At 35.7% G+C, this 14,268-nt stretch overlaps 1 pseudogene across 1 annotated transcript; it reads right to left on the bottom strand.

The window, feature by feature from the left end:
* Positions 1-264: 264 nt before the first annotated feature.
* On the bottom strand, positions 265-6,793 carry LOC147280124 (serine/threonine-protein kinase rio2-like; annotated as a pseudogene). The gene is made up of 14 exons (XR_015123376.1): positions 6,570-6,793; positions 5,003-5,154; positions 4,840-4,886; positions 4,667-4,737; positions 4,471-4,584; positions 4,182-4,357; positions 3,992-4,080; positions 3,681-3,798; positions 3,380-3,453; positions 3,195-3,242; positions 2,030-2,198; positions 1,380-1,506; positions 897-975; positions 265-764 (listed from the first exon to the last, which is right to left on the bottom strand). The product of XR_015123376.1 is annotated as a serine/threonine-protein kinase rio2-like (transcript).
* Positions 6,794-14,268: the final 7,475 nt, after the last annotated feature.

Here is a 14,268-nt window from a genome sequence, read left to right as displayed (position 1 = left end):
TTATTTATTACAGTGGGGAGGGAAGAAGGTTCGAATCCGGATGTGTAAAGGGGAGAGCTTTTGTCCTGGGCCAACTAAGCCAACCCCAATTCACATTTCAAGTCTCTTTCTAAGCTTAATAGAAGAAAATAAGCTTATATTCTTTTTTGACATCTATGTTCCCATGTCTGCCAAGGAGCATTTTTACTTATTCAGTATACCTTACATATATCATGAGTAGGAAAGGCATGCAATTCCGCCGAGATATAAGGGCAGTGGTTGGAACTTGGCAGTATAATAATGAATTAATGATTGCCATCAAGGTATAATATAATCACTATGAGAAAATTAGCAGTATAACAATTATCAAACATTTCTTTCATTTTGAATAAAATTGATTGCCATACATATGCTGCAAACAGTAGGCCAAGCTACTTCCTCTCCTGTAGTACAAGTCTAATAGTTGAAAATCTGAATTTCATGCGATGCCCGCAGCCTCCATTTGGTATGCAAAATGGACATCTTTGACCCAAATTAAGTGGACATCTTGGATTTTGTGGTGGGACTTCGCATATTCTACCAGCTGCTTAATTGTTTCTGGACTTTGGAATTGTGAGAGGATCTACCACCCTTGTCTTTGTAGGTATTTCTGGAGGTGGAGGCAAGAGTTTTTCGTCCTCCACGGGCAGCTGTTATGGCACATCGTCTAACCTTGTTCAAGCGCTTTATCAGCTCAGCATCATTGTCATTCACGGCCTCTTCATCTCCCTCCTGTGAAAACAAGACTACTGTAAGGGCTTTCTAAACCATAATATCTGCCAGGCCACAACTGACAGCACACTCCAAAGCCTAGCCAAACGAGAACTTTAACTCTCTGTAGAAAGCACAGTATAAAGACAGAATAATTCAAGACCTACCTTGTCGTTCACTACTTGGACCTGCTTCACAGTTTCTTATATTGCCCTCTACTTCACCTTCCTCATCATGCTCTAAAGTCTGATCCCGATGAATTACAACAAAGTATACGTACAAACTCACAATGTATGATTCAAGAATGCAAATACTATTAACAGATACAATATAACTAAGCTGGATTAACCAAGCACACAATAAGAAGCACTGCCCAAATAAGAACCCTTTTTTTTCTTTTTCTGAATAACTTACTAGAATGCCTATCCAAATAAGAGAAATTTTACAATCAAAAGATACTTTTTCCACTACCCAATTTCTTATTATTATACAAACAAACACAAGAAATCTCCATTTACTCTGCAAATACAATATCATTTATGATTTCACCAATCTTCATTCTGATATAAAGTAATTACTTAAGACCTCAATTTGTGACTTAGATCACTTTAATTTATTTGTGATATCAACATCAAGTGAAAAAAATGTACCTGATCTAGCAAATGCAGCGAATCCAACACCCTTCATATTTGCTTCATGTAACACAGACACGTGTGTGCCATATCCAGTATCTTCATCACCAGAACTAGAATCCTTTTCAATCCCTCCTTCAATGAACTGCATGCAACAATGTGGTATTGAAGAACATTATTACATTCATATATGTTTAGTATTTGACAGCAGAAGCGTTAAAGTAAAAGGCATAACCCACAAACAGATTTAGCAAGGAAAGTACAAATGTTATGACATGAGTCTGAGACTTTGAATACCATACACGTGATAACACAAAGTGACCACTTTTGATATAATGGTTAAATTATCCAAAAGGCACAAAATCAACCAATTGTCACTCAAAGAACCCAAAGCAGGTGAAAAAACATGAGTGCTTCTGAAGTACAATTAAGATTGTGACCACAGCCTTGACTATACTGCAGTCAATGTCCCATGAAATGTTTTGCCTAAAGGATGGGGGATATTCCATGTAAAAAATAAAAGAGTTCTAAAAATATTTTTAAGTAGCAAGAGACTATCAGATATCCAATAGGCTATGGAATTTAATGCGGGTATAGTATATATATGGCTCCACGAATACACATAGAGAATGTGGCAATTAAATCTACCATGATTCACAGCATGATACCTTCTCAATGTCTTCCTGGTCCTTCCTAGTAAACCCACTGGCAGCAAGTTCCTTGTCCAGAAAACCAGAATCCTTGGCTATTGAAGAAAAACAAGGCCTGCCACTCACATCTGTGTCTACCTCTGTGCCATCAGTATCATCTGGGCATTCTTGAAAAGACATATTGAACCTGAGAGAAAAAATCATAACAAACTAGAGTAAGCCTTTATCCCAAACTTTCTTTTCTCATGGGCTTATAGAGGATCTATGAACCAGTGGTTGACACCAATTGTGTAGGAGGTAACCAGTGGTTGTTGTGAGTCACTAGAAAAGGTACAAAAACAAGTCTCCTAGACTGTCATTCTGTGGATGTTTTTCTAATTCTTATGCTGACAGTTGCCTTTTTAATTATGGCTTCAAATATCAATTAGCTGCCAGCCTGCACGTTTTGTTATGCAGTCAAATTAGCTAATTCCTGCTATCCCACATTCCCACTCCAATTAATATCACAGTAAAGCATTAATTAATTGGAAAAAAAATTGGAAATGCCTATTATTAATTGAAACAAACAAATCAGGGAAAAAAAATTAATATTAGAAAAATAATGTATAAAATATAAATAGTTTAATTATAAATAATGTATTATATGGTTTTTATTAAAATATAAATACTAGTTGATTGTCTGTAAATGAAAAATTATGCGTAATTATGTATATGATTATGAAATGGATACAGAATAAAGTTACAAGATGAACCACAACCCAGAATACCGTACCAACTGAACCTACACCTTACGCACCCCACCCTGTACGGAAAAAATTTCATATCCCGTATATGTGCCCATTCCACGTACCAACTCAACCCACAATCCAGGTAATCAGTGTACCGACCAACCTAGTTAGTTCTTCAATGCACATTATATAGATATATAGAGATCCTGATATTAGTTTTTCAGCCATAAATTCATGCAACCAAGTAAATATTTCACATATTCAGTATTGTTTTTAAGTTCGCTGTATACTATTAAAATAGCGACAAATATCATCTGTATGCATTTCTTCAAGCCAACTTGAAATGCTTTTCAGGGGTTTTGCAACCTTGAATGTTATAAACATCCAGAAAACTAAAATCACTTGCATTTGGCTTAAAAATTTCACAATAGTTTTAACAAAATTAAAAAACAGACCTCTTTCTGAAAAACTTAAAAATGCATTCAACATCACGGTCAAAGTACCTGAAACATGGAAACTTCATAGAATGAAAATATGATATCTGATAACTTGGAAAGGTGTATATCACTATGACATTTGATTTCTGACAATAAACAGTATGAAAAGATGACTGGTATTTGTAAGTAACAGAGCTTCTTACATCTGTGCATTATGATGTGATACAGAAACCATTTGTGGAAAATCAATCATGGTGACCTTCTCGTCATCATCAATCTAAAAGAAGAGAAATTGGAAAATAATTACAAGTTTAACAATGAATGGAAATAGGAAGCCAATGAGGCATTTGGACTGTATATATTAACTGTATTACCAATACAACCATATAGAAAAAACTCTTTTGAGTGAGAGCAGAAGAAGGAAACACAATGACATGAGTATGAAACATAATGCAACCTAGAAGTTCCAAAGATGCTATTCCAGAGACAGCCTCAAATGCATACCATAATGTTAAATTCATTGAAGTCGCAGTGAATTAAACCATGTTCTGCCAGACGAACAACCAGTCCAATGATTATTTCAAAAACCATCTCTGGATTTTGCAATTGCTTCACCTGCACACTGCATTGGACAGAGTAAATTTCATAGGTCCATGAAACAGTGTGATCATAGATTAATATTTATTTTCTTAAGCAAGCTAGTTCCAAAGGAAACACACAAGGAAAACACTGTATCTGGTAACTCCATTGTGTAGAATGCTATTCCTTTCTCATTCAATTATTTGAAATGGAATTTTTAAAAAGAAGAAACTTACAGTGGGTAGCCTTGTACAAGTGACATAATCACACAATGCCTGTTACAATCCACAGCATTTGGAACAGGAAAACCATGCTCTTCTAAAGCCTGCTCAAGCAGAGCAACAGTGTAAAGAAAAAATCAACGTGATAAACACACAACAGGGACAATACACAGAAATAAAAATGCCAAATATAGAGAAAAAGAACCTTCATAAAAGCAAACTCTTTGAGTGCAGCAAGGCGGGACAAGTAAAGCCAATTATAACTGCTACGATGTTTTAAGTAATCACGCTTAGATTTGACAGCTCTAAAAGAAACCCTACCAAGCCTGTGCAACTTCATTGCCAGCACTGTACCATCTTCCGTGGCCACCTCAAAGATATCTGGAAAAAAATAAATTTTATGGAGAATAGTGACAAAGTAATATTGGAATATAGTACCACAACCAGGCACCAGCATGTGTTCTATGAATTAGAAAGGAAAAAAAAAATGGTACCAGACTCTTTTCCTACTCCAATTTGACGACCAACAGACACAAAGACTCCGCGGTTGACCATAGTCTTAATTGCAAGAAAATCATAACCAAGATAGGTGAGCCGAAACCCATCATCTGGATGCACATAATAACAAAGAAAGTGAGAGGAATTCAAAACAATTATTCTTGATTGTTATAATAACATTATTTATAGTACATTTAGAAGAGTCATGGTGCAAGAGCTTATGCTTGAGTAGATTCTTGAGAACTTTATAAGTGCCCCCATGCCTATAAATTTAAGGATTAGACAAGAGTTAAAAAAAAATAAAAAATAAAGATGGACAATTTCAAATTCAACATGAAGGGGAAAACAAAAAACTAAATGCATACTTGAGCGAAGCTATGCGCTCCACCAGTTCAGAGGGTACGAGTTCATGCTGAAAAAAGGATATGAAGAGTTAATATAGATACATATACATATATAATGATAATTAAGGTAAGCTATCGTGAGAAATTTAAAAGATTTCAATAAAAGAATAGTAGAGACATTTACATTTCTCATTCCCATTTCCACAGCAGTTAGAACCCTAAAATCATCTTTAGTGAGGTATCTCAACACGTCCACGTTCAGCTTCATCTTCCTTGCTCTTTCTGCTTATTTTAGACTTGGGAAGCTGAGGCCTTGTTTGGTATCCTATTCAAAAACTATTTTAAAAAATTAGGATTCTTTTTTAGAATTTGAATTTTAACATAAAAGTTTTTAAAATTTGAAAACTTGTTTGGTATAAAATTTGAAAAATGTTTTTAAATTTTGAAAATTTGTTTGGTTGATATACTTGAAAACATTTTTTTTTTCAATTACTTGTTTATACCAAGATCTAGACTCACACTTGGGTCCCGAGTCTCGGGCCTTGATACTCGATACCTGAGACCCGAACCCAATACCCAATATTCGACAACCTGGAAGTATACTATTATCAAGTCAGTGATATATGCAACAACTATCATACATTTATTTTTTTTCTTTTCACAAGAGGTTATACATATCTATGAAACCACATGCAATCTAAAATATTTTGTGCATTGAAAGCATTAACCTTATCGCACCAAGTGCCTCATATAGGCACCCATTTTCAACATAGGAATCAATCATGGATGTCCATAGAATAACATTTCTCTGTTCCATACCATCAAATAAATTTAGATTACTGCAAGATGCCACACTACTAACTAGGTTTCTTTGAGAGGAATACAATTATGACTCCCAGCTGCTAGTGAAGTTTAATTACTGACTAGGTAACTACTGAACATTCATAGTAGTAAACTCAACCATACAAAATTGGCACCCATCAAAACACATTCATCTACGTGCATGTCATTCTAAGTAGATAACAAAGAAATAACAAGTGGTGAAACAAAGCTCTGTAGTATGCTTTATTCCCTCAAATATAAATAGAGCTTTCTGGAGCCAAATTGATGTATCAATTCTTAACATACCCTAAAGGATATCTTTCTAAGCAATTAAGGGGCATAGCCTAAGCTTGAATCCACGACTTGTTCTCTTTAATTTTGAGAGATTAATGTGAAGGAAGCTTACAAGTCAAGCCTATACCCTGCACTGCCAGAATACTGACCAAGAAAAAAACAAAGAATTTTTATCTAGGAATTGAATATCTCACCTTCTTTAAATATGTTGGAACTCATATCAACACAAATAATTCAATTAGCAGATACTCAATGTTGAGGAACCAAAAACAATGCCCAAATTCTAGAAATGTATATTACATGAATAAGAGAGAGACCCATATCAAGAAATGTAAACAGTCAGCTGACTCTGAACGCTAGAAGAAGGAACCTTCGAATAAATAAAAGATTTTCCAAATAGTATATAGCTGCACCAGCCCAAAATAATAAATCAAGCAAGCCAAACTCAATGCACAGCAAAACCTGCTATGAAAAACGCACAGAAAAAACCACTAAAGGAAAAAAATTAAAACAAAATCATTAAACTAAATGAAGAAAACCCAATGACCAAAATTTATTGTGCAGCTTTAAAACCCAAAATGTATTTAACTTGAAATTCAAATTGGAAGAGACACAAACAGAGAAAAGAAGCTTACCAAGATCACCGAGTAGAGAGAGACAACGAGCAGATTGTAGCATAAGACCAGGGCGAATCCAGAATTTGAAACTGGGGTGGGCTGAAAAACTCCTCGACGGTACGAGGAAAAGCAGCAATATGCAACTAATAAGAATTAAAAAATAATAATAATAATAATTGTGTTTTTTTTTTTTTTTTTAATCACAGGCTTAGTTTTTAGTAACATACTAACGTAGGTTTAAAAAAAAAATAAAAAAAAAAATTGGGATCGGCTTTAACCTTCTATGTACATCGCATAAGACACAAAATCATATATGAACAAATAAGTCTAAAAAAGTGATTGTGGTCGAATATGATAATTGAACGGCTAGGTTGAGACTGATAAAAAAAAAAAAGGATAAAAACAATGTTTTATCGTTTTTTAAAAAACCCCATTGTTTAGTTTTATTTCTAAAAGTTATTTTTAAAAAGACTAATAATAAACATGTTTTTTTTTTTTTTTCATTTAAAATCGCCTTAATTAACCTTTTTTCATGTCCTCTTCTTAACCTATTACTATAAGGAAACCGACTAATATACAATTGTAGTAGAGTTGTACATTAATTACTATACCTAATGGAGTATAACAACTAGGATTTTGGAATTTTTGTTTGTCTTGCTTAACCGTGGAATTTAAATCTAAGTATTTATGTAATTCTATTCACACTTAAAGGTGAAACAAATTCAATTCTTTTTTTTTTCTTCATACCCTTACACAATAAATTCATGGCTAAGTTTTTTTTTCTTTTTTTTTTTCCAAGTCTAAGATAATAATTAAAGCATAAACAAGTAGAGAAAAAGCAAACATTGGATCCGGATGCGATTAGCTAGGTAACCACCTAAGACTACGCTTTTGTTTGTTGTTATGGTTTTAGAGTCCTACCAAGTTTTATCTAGTTGTCCTCAATTTCCACATGTCAATTTCTTTGGGGAAGGGAGAACAAGGATTATTAGAGCACATATCTTCTCAAACAGATAAAACCCAAACCATGTAATTAAGGAAGAATTTTGAAAAGCAATGAGGGACCATAGCATGCATGGTCAGGTCTGATAATGGCTCTACTCTTTCAAGTAACTGAACTCTTAAAACATAGATGAAGATGTCCACAAACATATCCATGACATATAGACTATGTTGCATTAATTCTCTCTAATATATGTAGAATGCATGGCGTATACACAATACTTGTATCCCTATATGCAATCTAGGCATGGCGTGTACTTAGATTTAATATATAAGAGTATCTCCAACAATTTAGCTATCTTCCCCTCCCTAGCTATATTAGCTAGTTTCCTCTCAAATTCATTCTCCAATAAATTAGCTATCCAGTTAGCTAATTTAGAATTTGCTTTTTGATTAGCTAAATTTGGGTGTGAAAAAAGAGAAAATAGCTATAGCTAAATCAACATAATGGGAATAATTTTTTTAATTCATTCAATACAACAATACAAATTTATTTCTCATGAACCATAATATCAAAATTTTAAAAATAATAAAATATTAATGTTAGCTAAAATAGAGAATATTGCTGGGGTAAAATTTTAAAAGCAGTTAGCTAAAATAGATTTTCAACTTTTTTTGCACAAATTTAGCTAGAATATAGGTAAGCTTGTTGGAGTTGCTCTAAGAACCCATTAAGATCAAAGAGAATATGACCATCACAAGAACCCTAGAGAATGGCGTATAGCAAGAGGAATTCAAGAAACCAATTCACATGAATAATTCTTAGGTTATTCATTAGTTGCTAAGGAAAACATAATGATATGATGGTCTGCATATTATCCCAATAAAAACAAGAAACATGTATTCTAAGGTGATCAGGCATAGAAAACACATATCAAGTATCCAATCAATTAGTGAAAAGGAATTCATCCATGGGATCAAAAGAATTCAAAAACTTAGAAAGAAATTAATCATAACAATTGAGTGATCATCGATCATGTTAGGGCTTCAACCTAAGCTCTAGCTAAAAGGTTTAGCTACACATTATTGCTAGCAAATCCCAAAGAAACATAAAGAAAAACAAAAAAGTTATTAAGAGAAGGGAGAAAGACAACTGCTCCTTGCTCTAGCGATTTGTGAAAGTGTAGAATCCTTGTTTTAAGGCTAACATCCTTTATTTATAGGCTCCAACCCTTTCCTAGTTGACTCCCAAGTTTGACTAGCGTTTTGGGATCAAAAAGGCCTTGAATAACATGTTTGGAAGTCCAAAAATGCGGCCTAGGTACAGAAGGATTGATCCTCCCATCGGTTCGATCCTACAAAAAAGATGTAATTGCGCGTGTGTAGTAGGATCGATCCTATGAACAATGAGGATCGACCCTCCAGGGGCTTTAACATGATAGGATTGATCCTATGAATAGTGAAAATTGATCCTTTGGGCAGTGTTTTTTGCTGCTTCACTTCTAAAATCATCTTGAATGTCTGTTTTAGCTCGAAATGCTTCCCTTTGCTTATTTAACCTACAAAAACACTAAACTAAGTTAAAATGAACTAAAAACATGGAATTTAGCAAGGAAGAAAGGGAAATAAGATAATAAAATATGTGAATTGATGAACATATCAAATGGCACTAACGATGGCGAATCTGGACTGTTTATCCGTGCAACGTGTCATTTCGCCCAACCCTTGGACCCGTACGCGCGACTTGGATCCGCACCTCAACCCGGTTCTCTCTCTGCCCTTATCCCGTGTGTACAACCCAATTTTCTATCCATTGTTGGTTGAATTCTCACCCATTTACCTTGTTACGCTCACAGACTCGCACACTGACCCACAGGATCTTGCCAAACTCGACTCGTTTTTAGCCCCTAGATCTTCATTTTTCACCCATTTTCAACCATTGGTCTCCCAAAACTCTACCTATCCATTCCAAACTCAATCACAACCATCAATGGCCTCCCTCTACTCCTATAAATAGGAGGCCACCCCTTCTCATACACCGTTTTTTCAGCTGAGTTTTGAAAGGGTTCAAAGCATCTCTCTAAAAAAAAAAATCGTGAAAATACACGTTTATTTGGGAATTTTCCAATTTTTCCTCTCTTGGACATACCACTAGTTGGGAGTCCTAAATTCTAAATTTTGTTTGGAACAAGCTTTATTTTTGAAATAGTTCCCAATTTAATATTTGATTGGGTTGTTCCATAGGGTTCCCAATAAGGATTTTGCACTCAAAACATAAAAATCAAATATTCAGCAATTTGTAAGAAGACGCTGCTGAAATTTTGACTCATCCCGAAGATAAGACCGATAAGATACACTGAGAACCTTGAACTTGGTTAAGTTAATTGTATTAAGTTTGATTATTAATTAGGTGTTAATTGTATTAACTTGTGTTAGTTTGTTGATCCATTTGGTTGGAGATTTAAGCAAGGAAGGTCTACAACTAGGTATTTTTCTCAAACTTATCTATTTACTTATTTCTAGGCTTTAATTATTAATTAAATTAGATTTAATTATTAATTAAGCATGTTTAATTACTCAGTTAATTCAAAGAATTTATTTAATTAATTAAGGTTATAGTATAATTAAGGTTACACTTATTTGTTAAAGAAATTAAGTTGGGTTAATTTAATTTAATTATAGAATTGCTACAAATTGAGACACGTTAATCAATCAACCTAAGTAAACTGTGAGACCCCGTATTTTTCAAAGATTTATTTTAAATTTTTTTTGAGAATTTATTTTAAGGATTTTGAGAATTTATTTGGAATTTAAAAAGATTTTAATTTTAATTTTTAATTTTTGTTTTAAATTGGGCTTGACCCAAAGTTGACTTTTAAAATTAGTGGGTTTTTGATTTTGACTTTGGGCTTGTTGGGAAGGTCTCGAGTTCACGAGTTCATAGACACGTAGCACGCATCGATTCGAGTTACGGTTTGAAAGATACAGACATGTGAAGTGAGTGGCAAACTTGTAATTTTTACGAAAGTGGGTTTTATAACCCAAAAATCAGATTTCTATTTCCATTTTCTCTCTCCTCTCTCTCTCTCTCTCTCTCTCTCTCTCTCTCTCTCTCTCTCTCTCTCTCTCTCTCTCTCTCTCTCTCTCTCTCTTTTTCTCTCTCCCCGGTTCTCTCCTCTCCGCCGCTCCTCTCTCTCGGCAATTTCGCCGTCTGGCCACCCCACGACTAGCGATGGGCACCGACGACTTCCTCTCGCCGTCACCGACCCCCAGCAGCCCTCCTCTTCGCCGGCCGACCACTGTAGACGAAGAAACGACACAAAACAGCCGAGCCTCTCCTCGTCGGCAATCTTGATTTTTCGGCGACGTCGCGACCTCTCTCCACTTGGGTTGTCTTCCTCTCGTCACGGTGAGTCCACCCTTGGCCTTCCCTGGCTCCCATGACCTCATACAGCGGCGAATCGACAACTTAAGGCCGGCGGCTTCCGCCGCCGATTTCGGCCAATTTCGGCCATTTTCGGCGAGATTTGGCCGTCGGTCCAGTTGTTAAAAATGATCCTCGAGGTTTGTGCCGCCGCTGCCACCATCGGGACCACCACGGACCATCGCGGGTCCTGCCGCGTTTGGCCGTGTCGATGACTTGAATTGTTGGTTTGGCCTCTGGCCAGTCACCTGAAGCCCGTGGTTGAGTTTCTGTGTGATTTGTATGCTGTTCCAAGTCAGGCAGCCGCCGTGTGTGGTGGCGACCGCTCGTTTCAGTCGCTTAGCGGCCGTTTGTGTTTCTGAATTGTGTTTTAAGTTGGTTGTCTGGTCTTCTCAGGTACACGGGCTCGGGAAATCTTATCCCCAATGTCGTTATGCTGCCGAATTTGATATCCGAGCAATGGCGCCGTGAAGGGCACTTCGGTCATTTCACGTGGTTGCACTGTGAGTGAAACTTATCTGGTTATATTATTGAGTACTTTGGATGAATTGTCTGTTTTGTGTGATTTGTTGCTTTATGTTAGAGGAGGCTAAGTGTAGGATTTGAATCATGAGAATATAGTGACGAGGATTTGAGACTAAGAGATTAATTGGGAATTATAAAGATGCTATGACGATAATTGCTGAATTAGAGAAGAAATGTTTGTTGTCGAGGTAAATGAATGAGGATTAGACAATTATTATACAGTAGACTATGAGTAGGAGTGACAAATAAGTGAGGGGTCGTGAGTAGAAATCAATTTCGGAAAGGATTCGGAATAGCTCGGGGTAGGCTGTGATTGGATCTTTGGTTTTCGAAATGTTTTGCACATTTTATAATTGAACTCTTTTCTTGATTTAATTGAGTATGAATAATTTCTGGAAAATGGTTTTCGGCATTATTTTTGGAAAAATTTATTATTGAATTTCTGTCTTTTAGAAAATGATTTTGATCGAGCAGCTTTCACAATTTGAGAATGATTTATTTAAGCGGATTCATTAGAAGAATTAAATTTCAGTTTTTATCTGAAGGAGTATTTTTGAGATGTGGTTGATTGAGATATCCAAAAGAGGTTTCAAACCGCCATATTAGTACCCCCCCTTCAGCAAGTATATATTTGCTCTGCACTCGCCTAGAGATGACTCGGCGGTGTATGACCAGCACTTGCTCTGCACTTGCCTAGTTGGCGGTGTCTGACCAGCATGAAAAATATTGCTCTGCACTTGCCTAGTCAGCGGTGTATGACCAGCATCACATATTGCTCTGCACTTGCCTAGAGATGACTCGGTAGTGTATGACCAGCAGTTTTCCGGGTACTAGTGTGACGTGAGTTTTCAATTGTGGAGTATTTTGAGAAATGATATTACATCAGTAAATATTTTAAATGATAGTTTCAGTAAGGCATTGCATTTTATTTCAAGCATTTTAATAGTTTTACAGCTTGAGAGTATTATTTGTTTTTCAGAGTTTGATTTACGGTTTGAAGGGATTTAAAAATGGATTTGAAAGAAGAGATTTTGAAAATAGTTTTAAAGTTGGAGGATTTCAAAGAGCGACGTGAGTGAAATTGGATAGATGTTTGTTTGTACTGTGTGTTGTATTGTTTTTGTTTGCTAGGACTTGGGCTGGTTAGGACTTGGTTTTGTTAGAACTTGGTAAGGTTTAGGCTTGAATCTTGAGAAAGGAAGTGATGGTAATTATGCCTTGAGGTTATTAATTAGGATGTGAATGCTTGAGGTTGAGGTTAATAGTTGACGATTAGGCAATTGATTTGTTAGAGTAATTATTATTATTGATGGAATATTATGTGATTGAGGAATTACGGACTTATGAGGATTAATTAGTTATGCCTTGGATTTATTGCGAATATTTTGTGGATTGTAAATTGTGATAATTGACAAAAAAAATTTTGAGGCCATGTGATTTCTTATTAAGGATAAATATTTACGTCATTTCACTCATACGAGCTCTAGTGAGCTTACCGGGTTGTTTTTTTAAATGACCCGGTATACCATGAATATGGTGCAGTGTGGTTGATGTTTTGCAAGTTAAGGAGGCTGAGGAGGCAGTGAGGAGAAGACGAGGCAGTGAGACCCATTTTGTGTTGTTTAAACGTTTTTGTACAGAGGTTTTATATAAATGTTTTATATGAAAGAAATTTATTTATTTATATTTATGTGTATGGCTCAAAGGAAAGAGAAAACAAATTTAAAAGGTTTGACATTTCAGTGTTTTAGTGGGCCCGAGGTTCGGGGCGTTACATAAACTATTGAGGCCATATTAGTGGGAACCAAACGACGTGATGAGTAAGGTTAATCCATGAGCATACGAGCATTGGTACGGGGCGAGAGCTCCCTCAATTTCCTTATGCACTAACTTGGTCACGTTGTAGGTTCCTAACTGATCAATCACCTCGACCTAAGGTAAAATTGGATTTAAGTAGAAACCCTTAGGTATTTCTGAAAGTACAAAAATACGGTCTTAGTAGACTGGTTTCTAGAACTTTCTATGAATGTATGATCGAAAGGAAGGTCATACCGGAACTGCTGCAGTTCTTCTTGTAAACTAAGTTATTGTCGAACTTGGATTTCCAACTACCAAGGAAGGAGATCGATTAAGTACTATTGGTGTTGTGAAGAAGCAAAAAAAAGTTGAAAGATTGGACTCCACATAGGGGGAACTCACACCCTATCTGTTGGGACTTTTCTGTGTGTGCGTGTATGATTGTTGCCACTTTTTGTAAAACTTGTTTTACTTGGAATTTGAAATGAATACCAAGTTGTAGCTCGCAAGTATACGAATCGTTTAGTGTAGCGATAGCATATAAGTACGAGGTTGATCCCATGAGGAACAAAATTGGCAAAGCACTATTTCACTTAACTAGCATTTATTGAAAGCAGTAAAAGAATGGGGGTTGAGAGGTGAACCTAACCTAAGTGCATGAAAAGTAAAATGTGCCCATTGACATGCTAGTACTCAGATTCCACCTTAATCCTTAGTTATACCCTAACTATGCTAAAGTTTTGCCTACTAGCTAAGTTTTGAATATATACTAGTGGCAACTATCACTTACCAGATAGATTTAACTAGTGACTAGTGGTATTATCATCTACCAGCTGAGTTTACTAGTTACTAGTGGCAAATGTTCAACATATTGTGTTCCCTTAAGCATGAACACAATATGTTGGATATTTTCCCCTAAGCAGTTAACTATACATGTTCTCCTTTGGTTACAGTCGACTGCCCAGAGCTGTTAACCATGTATAAAGTCATTAAGTTTTGTGAAACGACCAAACATGCAAACAACATGCA

The sequence above is a fragment of the Dryas octopetala genome, chromosome 7 (assembly GCF_963921425.1).
Source record: "Dryas octopetala chromosome 7, drDryOcto1.1, whole genome shotgun sequence".
In the NCBI taxonomy this organism is placed as follows: Eukaryota; Viridiplantae; Streptophyta; class Magnoliopsida; order Rosales; family Rosaceae; genus Dryas; species Dryas octopetala.
The sequence above is the reverse complement of the archived record's forward strand: the minus strand, read 5'-3'. Positions and strand labels throughout refer to the sequence as shown.